Below are 11,316 nucleotides of genomic sequence, written 5' to 3'. Positions count from 1 at the left end.
CTACTCTAGTTCTGTTCTAGTTCTACTCTAGTTCTGTTCTAGTTCTGTTCTGTTCTAGTTCTGTTCTAATTCTGTTCTAGTTTCTGTTCTGTTCTAGTTCTGTTTCTAGTTCTGTTCTAGTTCTGTTCCAGTTCTGTTCTAGTTCTTTTCTAGTTCTGTTCCAGTTCTGTTCTAGTTCTTTTCTATTCTAGTTTTGTTCTAGTTCTGTTCTATTTTGTTTTGTAGTGGAATTAGCTTTACTGTCAAAAGTAACATTTGAAATGTAAACAAAATATATTCTTAATAGGGTTCTATAAATCGAATAATCGAACAATCGACTTTTTGTCGAAAAATGTCAAAAAGTCGAAGTTGACTATTTTTGCTCCAAAAAAAAATAACGAGCGAGGTAGTTTAAGGAGCAAATTTTGCTTTATTTTGTTATTATAACAAAAAGAAAATACAAATAAAGTAGAAAATCCGTAAAAAATTCGAAAAATCGAAAGAAATTGGAAAAGAAGAAAAAATAAAAATGTTAGTTTTTTCCAACAGTTTAAAAAAAAAAAAGTCGACTTTTTGTTTTAACTATAGAACCCTAAACTTTTGACAGAAAGCACACACTACACAAAAGATTAAAAAAGTTATCAGCTGATAAAATAATTAATTCTTTGTCATCAATAACATTTCACAAGCACAAATAAAAACTAAATAATAAAATAAAATTATAATTATTGACAACAAAAAACGTAAACCAGTAATTCAATTAAACAATGTCATTGTTCTATAATATGGAAAAACAAGATTTAGAAACACTGGGATTGAAGAATAAAGCTGATCATTGTGACTGTTTTGATCATGAATATCGAAAAGGAAATTTGGAACAAATATTCACCATCATATGATTCTATTCGAAATTTGGATGTAATATATTAAAGGAAATAAGATCTATGAATATATAAGGAATACGAACTTCGTGTATTACTCGTCAATCATCATTGTGATCAATTGCTACTATTATCCTTGTCGCGCTAGAAAACTTGCGTTTAGTAATTGAAGCAATTGAGCGTAATACACATTTACGCTACAACTTAAAAGTGATTTGTACTTTTTATGATATTTTAACCAACATTTTATAAAAAATTTAATTTTGAAACTATCAAAGGATTATTCTTAACAGATTACTACACTTTTGTAATGAGTAATTTGGAAAACGCGTTTTTTTTCAAGACTATCATGAGAAGTCTGGCGACGCAATGTTACACAATTTATTAAAAATATTAGAAAATCAACCATTTATATCAGCTAAGGAATTGCACATGATTTTGAAAATTTTCTGTGCAATATCGGTGATATCAAAAGCAAATGTTGATTTATATTTTAATAATGTTAATCCAGCCTTAGCAATTATCATCAATCAATATTATTTGCAAATCACAACACACGTGAGGGCAGCGAAAAGGATGTTCAGCAATTAATACAACAATTTCAAATCTCCAGAACACCTTACATTGTTATACAAGATTTTAAACGATCGGAAATTTTAAAGTTGATCGAATTCTTGAGTTGTAAAGATCTCAGTGCGCTTATGTGTTTATATTTCATAACAATGACTCATGGAATGGAAAATAACATCATTTACGCAAGTGATACGAAAGTAAATTTTATAGAAGACATTTTAAATCCTATACAATCGAATGTTTTCTTAAAGGATACACATATAACATTCGTCAATGTCCACTGCCGTGGTAGTATTGATGCTGCTCATATGGATCATGATGATTCGGAAAATATTTTGCCCACCAAAATTGAACAGTTGCAACCCAATGTTACGGTATTTTACAGCGTTCCCGATTTAGTGACCTCACCAAGATGTACGAAAAGTGGTACACCATTTATAAACAGCTATTGTAAAGTTTATTTAGAATTGAAGTGTTCGTCAAATATCGAAAAACTATATGAGAAAATTACAAACGTCTTAAAAAAAAATAATTATTATTACGGTAATCTTGATTGCTGTGGAAAATCTGCGGAATTAGTTGTGGCAGATAAAAGAACAACAAACCAACATTGTATTAAACCCCTGTCTACTAGTGCTTTGACAACAGTTCCATGTTTTCAATCGATTAGAAACGAAGTTCCTGCACTGTTCCACCAAGATCACAACAATATCATAAATGCGAAAAACAAAGATCAAACGGCTAGACCATTTTCTTTGTATACCAATGATAGAGTAAACAAACTTTTTTTAACTAAATTGTCCCAAGACTTAGGCTTTAATAATTACGAAGTGAAATTAGACAAGGAACTAGCGAATCGTATCTGGAGGTATTACGAAATGGAGAGGAGATATATTAATCGTTTGAAAGATGGAAAACATGAAATATTACCTACAGAATTAAGTCAAATTATTCCAAAATATGATATTAACTACCATGACGAACGTGAGGAAGCATGTCTCGCTAAAGAACTTTATCAGAGTCAATTAAATCCATCTAAAATTATTGGACCATTACTTGGGCCTTAATAAATACGAAGTGAAATTAGACAAGGAACTAGCGAATCGTATCTGGAGGTATTACGAAATGGAGAGGAGATATAAGCGTTTGAAAGATGGAAAACATGAAATATTACCTACAGAATTAAGTCAAATTATTCCAAAATATGATATTAACTACCATGACGAATTTGAGGAAGCATGTCTCGCTAAAGAACTTTATCAGAGTCAATTAAATCCATCTAAAATTATTGGACCATTACTTGGGCCTTAATAATTACGAAGTGAAATTAGACAAGGAACTAGCGAATCGTATCTGGAGGTATTACGAAATGGAGAGGAGATATATTAATCGTTTGAAAGATGGAAAACATGAAATATTACCTACAGAATTAAGTCAAATTATTCAAAATATGATATTAACTACCATGACGAACTTGAGGAAGCATGTCTCGCTAAAGAACTTTATCAGAGTCAATTAAATCCATCTAAAATTATTGGACCCTTACTTGGGCCTTAATAAATACGAAGTGAAATTAGACAAAGAACTGGCGAATCGTATCTGGAGGTATTACGAAATGGAGAGGAAATATATTAATCGTTTGAAAGATGGAAAACATGAAATATTACCTACAGAATTAAGTCAAATTATTCCAAAATATGATATTAACTACCATGACGAACTTGAGGAAGCATGTCTCGCTAAAGAACTTTATCAGAGTCAATTAAATCCATCTAAAATTATTGGACCATTACTTGGGCCTTAATAAATACGAAGTGAAATTAGACAAAGAACTGGCGAATCGTATCTGGAGGTATTACGAAATGGAGAGGAGATATATTATTCATTTGAAAGATGGAATAAATGAAATATTACCTATAGAATTAAGTAAAATTATTCCAAAATATGATAAAACTACCATGACGAACTTGAGGAAGCATGTCTCGCTAAAGAACTTTATCAGAAACAATTAAATCCATCTAGAATTATTAGATATAATGCTAGGAGTCCTATTCCACCCCCGGGTGCTTTTCGGCCGTTACGATATTTACAACAACGTACTCACACGCAGTGTTGCCAAAACTCCTTCATAGAAAAGAGCGAATTCGTTGAAAAAAGTGCTGAATTAAAAGCAGGTTTTAATGCAGAGATTACGCTATGCAATTTTTAACCTAATTCAGTGAAATGTATTTAGCCAAAATCGAATCGGTTAATCGAAAAAAATTTCGGCAATTAATTGCTTGACAAATACAAATATATTAATTAAAAATAGCTATTTGTCTAATAAATCTATCTATCGAAAGTATTCATACAAACTCTGTGTATCATTTCATAAAGAGAGCAACTAAACTAATTGTTGATGAGAAATTCATGTTGCGTGTGTATAAGTGAGAATAACACAATGCCCTCAGGGGTATGTTTGGCCAATTGCCACCGTCGATCTAAAGGCTCATTTCCGCATACACCGTAATCAGTGCAGAAAACGAAATTTCATATATTTGTACCGAAAAAAAAATAAGTTTTTTTCGTCTCGAATGTATGAAATTTTGTTTTCGTTACCGATTACGGTGTATGGGGAAACATTCCTTAATCAGTAGTACAAAACACTAGATCTGAATTAGAACTGAACTAGAACTGAACTAGAACTGAACTAGAACTGAGCTAGAACTGAAATAGAACTGAACTAGAACTGAACTAGAACTGAACTAGAACTAAACTAGAACTGAACTAGAACTGAACTAGAACTGAACTAGAACTGAACTAGAACTGAACTAGAACTGAACTAGAACTGAACTAGAACTGAACTAGAACTGAACTAGAACTGAACTAGAACTGAACTAGAACTGAACTAGAACTGAACTAGAACTGAACTAGAACTGAACTAGAACTGAACTAGAACTGAACTAGAACCGAACTAGAACTGAACTAGAACTAGAACTGAACTAGAACTGAACTAGAACTGAACTAGAACTGAACTAGAACTGAACTAGAACTAAACTAGAACTAAACTAGAACTGAACTAGAACTGAACTAGAACTGAACTAGAACTGAACTAGAACTGAACTAGAACTGATCTAGAACTGAACTAGAACTGAACTAGAACTGAACTAGAACTGAAGTAGAACTGAAGTAGAACTGAACTAGAACTGAACTAGAACTGAACTAGAACTGAACTAGAACTGAACTAGAACTGAACTAGAACTGAACTAGAACTGAACTAGAACTGAACTAGAACTGATGAACTAGAACTGAACTAGAACTGAACTAGAACTGAACTAGAACTGAACTAGAACTGAACTAGAACTGAACTAGAACTGAACTAGAACTGAACTAGAACTGAACTAGAACTGAACTAGAACTGAACTAGAACTGAACTAGAACTGAACTAGAACTGAACTAGAACTGAACTAGAACTGAACTAGAACTGAACTAGAACTGAACTAGAACTGAACTAGAACTGAACTAGAACTGAACTAGAACTGAACTAGAACTGAACTAAAACTGAACTAGAACTGAACTAGAACTGAACTAGAACTGAACTAGAACTGAACTAGAACTGAACTAGAACTGAACTAGAACTGAACTAGAACTGAACTAGAACTGAACTAGAACTGAACTAGAACTGAACTAGAACTGAACTAGAACTGAACTAGAACTGAACTAGAACTGAACTAGAAACTGAACTAGAACTGAACTAGAACTGAACTAGAACTGAACTAGAACTGAACTAGAACTGAACTAGAACTGAACTAGAACTGAACTAGAACTGAACTAGAACTGAACTAGAACTAGAACTGAACTAGAACTGAACTAGAACAGAATTAGAACTGAACTAGAACTGAACTAGAACTGAACTAGAACTGAACTAGAACTGAACTAGAACTGAACTAGAACTGAACTAGAACTGAACTAGAACTGAACTAGAACTGAACTAGAACTGAACTAGAACTGAACTAGAACTGAACTAGAACTGAACTAAAACTGAACTAGAACTGAACTAGAACTGAACTAGAACTGAACTAGAACTGAACTAGAACTGAACTAGAACTGAACTAGAACTGAACTAGAACTGAACTAGAACTGAACTAGAACTGAACTAGTAAAGTTCCGGTATTTTGAAAGACTAACCTCGCATCTGAAATAATTATCTAAAATTGATTTGTATTCAATAAATAAATAGATAAATAAATGACTCTTTTTTATGATACATTTGTAAAAGTAAAACGTTTTTAATTAATATAAATAAAAAAAAAAAAGTGGAAAAAAGTTTAAGTATGTTACATTACGAAAATAAATGCTAAAACAAGTAGAATTCTAAACGTCAATTTATTAACACAAAAACACATAAAAAGAGATAACTGTCAACAGAAGCAGCAGCAATCACAACATCATCAACATCTTTATCGTCATCATACTGTCACAAGTTCATTTATGCCTCAAAGCATAAATACAATTTATAACATTTTTCCAAACGGAATAATAACAAAAAGAATATATGTCTGTTATGTATATAAATATATATTTTTATTTTACATTCTTTGTTACAAATAATAAACGCCCGCCCTTTTTGTTCATCTTATTCACATGGAAATTTTTTCCATGCAACCATCAAGCACTTGAGAGAAGAGAACAAAAATGAAATCAAGTCCTTGTATTTTGTTTTTTTTTTATTTTTTTGTGGCAAGTGGCAACACAAACCATTATCCTGTTGTTTGGGTTTTTAAAACAATTATAACGTCTGAAAATATGCAAAGTTTTTTTTTTTGTTTTACCACCATTCATTTCAAAAACCAACCATAAATTGGAAAGGAAAAAACAATTTCAAAATGTTAAACAAATTTCTATATAAAAAAAGTAATAACCAACAAATAACAACTGTTATACTTCTGCCTTAGAACGGAAGGAAGTCAAAAGCTTGTATAACACTAATGAGCAGATAATCGTCATTGTTATTAATAATTGAAAGTTTTTTTTTTCCTGCCTTTAGGCGGGGGGTAGTGTTTATAAACCGGTTAACCGGTTAACCGAAGAACCGGTTTTTATTGCATATTTCGGTTTTTCGCAAACCGGTTTTTTTAAAACATTGGTTTTCGGTTAACCGGGTTATCCGGTTTTTAAGTCTCGGTTAACCGATTTCAAAAAAATCTAATTTTTAGTACAAAATTGTATGTTTTCTTTGATTTTTATTGTGATTTTTAAAAATTTGGATAGTTGAGATTGTTAAACAAATGTTAGGAAATGTTAAACATATATGCATATAAAATGGAGATTTACAATTTCAGACAATCAGGAAATTAGTAAAAAGTTGGCATTTAAACCAATAAAAAATTAAGTATTTAAACAAATTCCAACCATTATATGAAGAAATTTGTTACTTATTAAGACGAATAAATAACGTTGATTATAAAATGCACTTCCTTGTTTACTGCGTGAGTATAAAAAATCGAGAAGTTTGTCAAACGTTCTCAAAACGGATTTTATTTATCGAAACATAAGGGTAATTGTCGCTGTCCGAGAATTTATGCTGCTGGGGTTTTTCACAAACTGTAATGGCGCTTAGGTTGATTATCAGGAAGGAAGTAATGACACCTGTCAATATTCCTAAGTGTCATTCACAGTAATTTGAACAACCACAGGCGTAGCGAGCGGAGGGTGGTCACAATTAAAGCAGTGGCTCAATGTCTATGTCGAGACAGTCGTCGTCTACTTCCGTTCCCGATGAATCGTCGCGAGCCTGAACACTATTTATACTAGTGTTGGACATAAAATTTTTTATTGATATAGATGCATTATATATTCAAAGGTCAATTTATTCCTCCTATGGCAACTTCCATATACCTGACGAATCAATAATAACTTCAGATCTGTATAAGTTTGCTTTCTTATGATATATTAATGTACATATTTATACTAAAAAGTGCAAATATCTTATTAAGTAATTCATAATATTTCGCAAAATGAAATTTTTCAACTAAATATTATAATATTTTAAAGATTTCCAAACATTTTGGTTAACCGGTTTAACCGGTTTTTTTGTACTCGGTTAACCGACAAACCGGTTTTTTAGAAATGGTCAATTTTCGGTTAACCGAAAAACCGGTTTTTCCAAAAGTCGGTTTTTATAAACACTAGGCGGGGGGTTAAACGAGAACAATGTAAAGGACAATAACAAAATGTATAGTGAACAAGACAAGTTACTGCATAAGGAATCAAAGTTTTAAGGGCTCTTTAGTAAAACAATAAAAAGAACCACTAAAATATGCTTTTTTAAAAAACAAACCACTAAAAATACATTTATGAACGTTGGTTGCGAAGATTATGATGATGATCATGTTGCTTTTAAAGAGTGTGGTAAGTGAGTTTGAGTGAATAATAGTGGAATCAATTATAATTGATGACTTTTGAAGTGGTTTATCTCTATATTGTTTTTACTTCCTTAAGCAAGAGTTATTTTTCAGGAACTGCTCTAGATGTGGAATAGAAACAAAAGGGAGAGTTGAAGTAATTGGACTATCTGTGGTTTAAGAAGGAAAAGCGCCAAAAGGCAGCACGAAAAAGCAACGGAAAAGAAAAACCCCAGAGCGCGAGAGGCAAGGAGGGGGGAAACGCACAACGGACCCGGAAGGCAGGACGGGGGGGCGGAACAGCAGGACGGAGGAACGAACGAAACGAACGAACGAACGAACGAACGAACGAAACGAACGAACGAACCAACGAACGAAACGAACAAACGAACGAACGAACGACACGAACGAACGAACGAACGAACGAACGAACGAACGATAACGAACAACAACGAACGAACGAACGAACGAAACTAACGAACGAACGAAACGAACGAACGAACGAACAACGAACGAACGGAACCGAACGAACGAACTAACGAACGAACGAACGAACTAACGAGAACGAACGAACGAACGAACGAAACGAACGAACGAACGAAAACGAAGAACGAACGAAGAACGAAACGAACGAACGAACGAACGAACGAACGAACGAAAGAACGAACGAACGAACGAACGAACGAACGAACGAACGAACGAACGAACGAACGAACGAACGAACGAACGAACGAACGAACGAACGAACGAACGAACGAACGAACGAACGAACGAACGAACGAAACGAACGAACGAACGAACGAACGAGAACGAACGAACGAACGAACGAACGAACGAACGAACGAACGAACGAACGAAAACGAACGAACGAACGAACGAACGAACGAACGAAACGAACGAACGAACGAACGAAACGAACGAACGAACGAACGAACGAACGAACGAACGAACGAAGAACGAACGAACACGAAAGAACGAACGAACGAACGAACGAACGAACGAACGAACGAACGAACGAACGAACGAACGAACGAACGAACGAACTAACGAACAACGAACGAACGAACGAAAACACGAACGAAACGAACTAACTAACGAACTAACGAACTAACTAACAACTAACTAACTAACTAACTAAACTAACTAACTAACTAACTAACTAACTAACTAACTAACTTACTTACTTATTAACTAGTCTATAGTCTGGTCTATAGTTAGTCTATAGTCTAGTCTATTGTCTAGTCTATAGTCTAGTCTATAGTCTAGTATAGTCTAGTCATAGTAGTCTATAGTCTAGTCTATAGTCTAGTCTATAGTCTAGTCTATAGTCTAGCTATAGTCTAGTCTATAGTCTAGTCTATAGTCTAGTCTATAGTCTAGTCTATAGTCTAGTCTATCGTCTAGTCTATAGTCTAGTCATAGTCTAGTCTATAGTCTAGTCTATAGTCTAGTCTATAGTATAGTCTAGTCTAGTCTATAGTCTAGTCTATAGTCTAGTCTATAGTCTAGTCTATAGTTCTAGTCTATAGTCTAGTCTATAGTCTAGTCTATAGTCTAGTCTAGTCTATAGTCTAGTCTATAGTCTAGTCTATAGTCTAGTCTATAGTCTAGTCTATAGTCTAGTCTATAGTCTAGTCTATAGTCTAGTCTATAGTCTAGTCTATAGTCTAGTCTAGTCTAGTCTAGTCTAGTCCATAGTCTAGTCTAGTCTATAGTCTAGTCTATAGTCTAGTCTATAGTCTAGTCTATAGTCTAGTCTATAGTCTAGTCTATAGTCTAGTCTATAGTCTAGTCTATAGTCTAATGTATAGTGTAGTCTATAGTCTAATGTATAGTGTAGTCTAAAATGTAGTGTATAGTCTAGTCTACAGTCTAGTATATAGTCTAGTCTGTGGCTTCATCCGATCAAATTTAAGCCCTTTTGTCTTCTGTTACTACAAAGATATTTTCCCTTTAAGATCAAACCAGCACCTACATGCTTCTGCTTTCACATTCATATGTAAATAACTGATGCAGTTGTCAGTCTTTCAGAAAATGCAGTAAATATGTCAGCACTTCCGGCATTTTATGAAATAAAACAGCAACAACAAAAAAACCTACAAGTACTCCCCAGTTACACTTACAACTGATTTTTTATATTCAACCAGAGTGAAAAAACAAGTCAACAGACAGACAAAGTGAAAATCTAACACCGGGATTGAAGTTAAGTAAGGAAAGGTGTCACGTACTATACAACAAAGATAAGTGAAGCATACCTTAAAACCTACACACAGACGTACATACATACTTACAACGTGTAGTTGTAAGTAAATGCAAATATACTATTACGAATTGTAGCAATTGTGGCAGTAGTAGAGCGAGTACAAGAAAAAGATGATGAGCAAAAACAAATACACTACTCAAAAATGCAAATAAATGTCAGGGAAAACATGTTAAAGTGGGTGACATTTACAAATATGTATGAATTATCCCCCAAACCCCTGCTAAAGGTATCTAGGGAGTTAAGTACTTTTTTCTATCTCTCTCTCTTACAACATTATGACCTTTCCCAATAGCATAGTTTTAGGATTTTAAATGTGTAAAAGTATTGAAAAAATATGACAACAACAACTATAGTAGGAATGAAAAATAACTTGAGTTTTTGTTGTTGTTGTTATAAAGTGCCTGTCACAAATATTGTTGAAACAGCATTTATGGACAAATAATACTTTTTCTCCCAATTCGTAAGTAAAACATTTTAATTTTTAAAAAGCTTAAAAAAATAAGGCAAAAAAATTCTTATTAAAACCCCAAATGGGAGGTCAGAGTGTATTTGTTTTAACGTTATAATTTATGGTCTTTGAATTTATTTACCTTTAAAAATGTTGGCACAGTGTGTAAAAAATGGATGAAAATTAAAAAAAAAGTAGTAAATTTTGTAACAAATCGATTTTGGGTGATAAAAATATTACCTTTTGTACAGTAAAAGTGTCGATTTCTCGACTTTTTATTAAGCCCAACATTTTGACACTAAAATTTTTCCAAAGGTTTTCATATAGCAAAAAAGTACTTTTCTACTACTATTTTTATTTTCACAAAATTTTAGTTTTTTATAACACTTATTAAGTAATTTGGCAAAATTAATACAACTTTTATGAAATTAGTTGCTAAAATAGTACTTTTTAGAAAAAAAAGTAGTAAAAATGTAAGTTTTTTGTTAAAAAAGTACTTTTCGGCAATAAAATCTAAATTTTTACCAAAATAAAATTTAAATTTCAACTAATTTTCTTTACTAAATAATTTTTTTATAAAATTTTGTGGAAATTTTCCATAATTACAAAAAGTACTTTTCTACTACTATTTATATTTTGCTGAAATTTATAATTTTAAATAAAAATTATGTAACTACACAGCTAATGAAAAATAAATTATATGAAATTAAGTACTAAAATAGTACTTTTTTCAATAAAAAGTAAAAAACCTACCTTTTTTATAAACAAAAAGTACCTTTTTCCTAAATT

Source organism: Lucilia sericata, unplaced genomic scaffold, assembly GCF_015586225.1.
Source record: "Lucilia sericata isolate MDLA Ls3-8-SP2 unplaced genomic scaffold, ASM1558622v1 Contig000419F_arrow, whole genome shotgun sequence".
Classification (NCBI taxonomy): Eukaryota; Metazoa; Arthropoda; class Insecta; order Diptera; family Calliphoridae; genus Lucilia; species Lucilia sericata.
The sequence above is the reverse complement of the archived record's forward strand: the minus strand, read 5'-3'. Positions refer to the sequence as shown.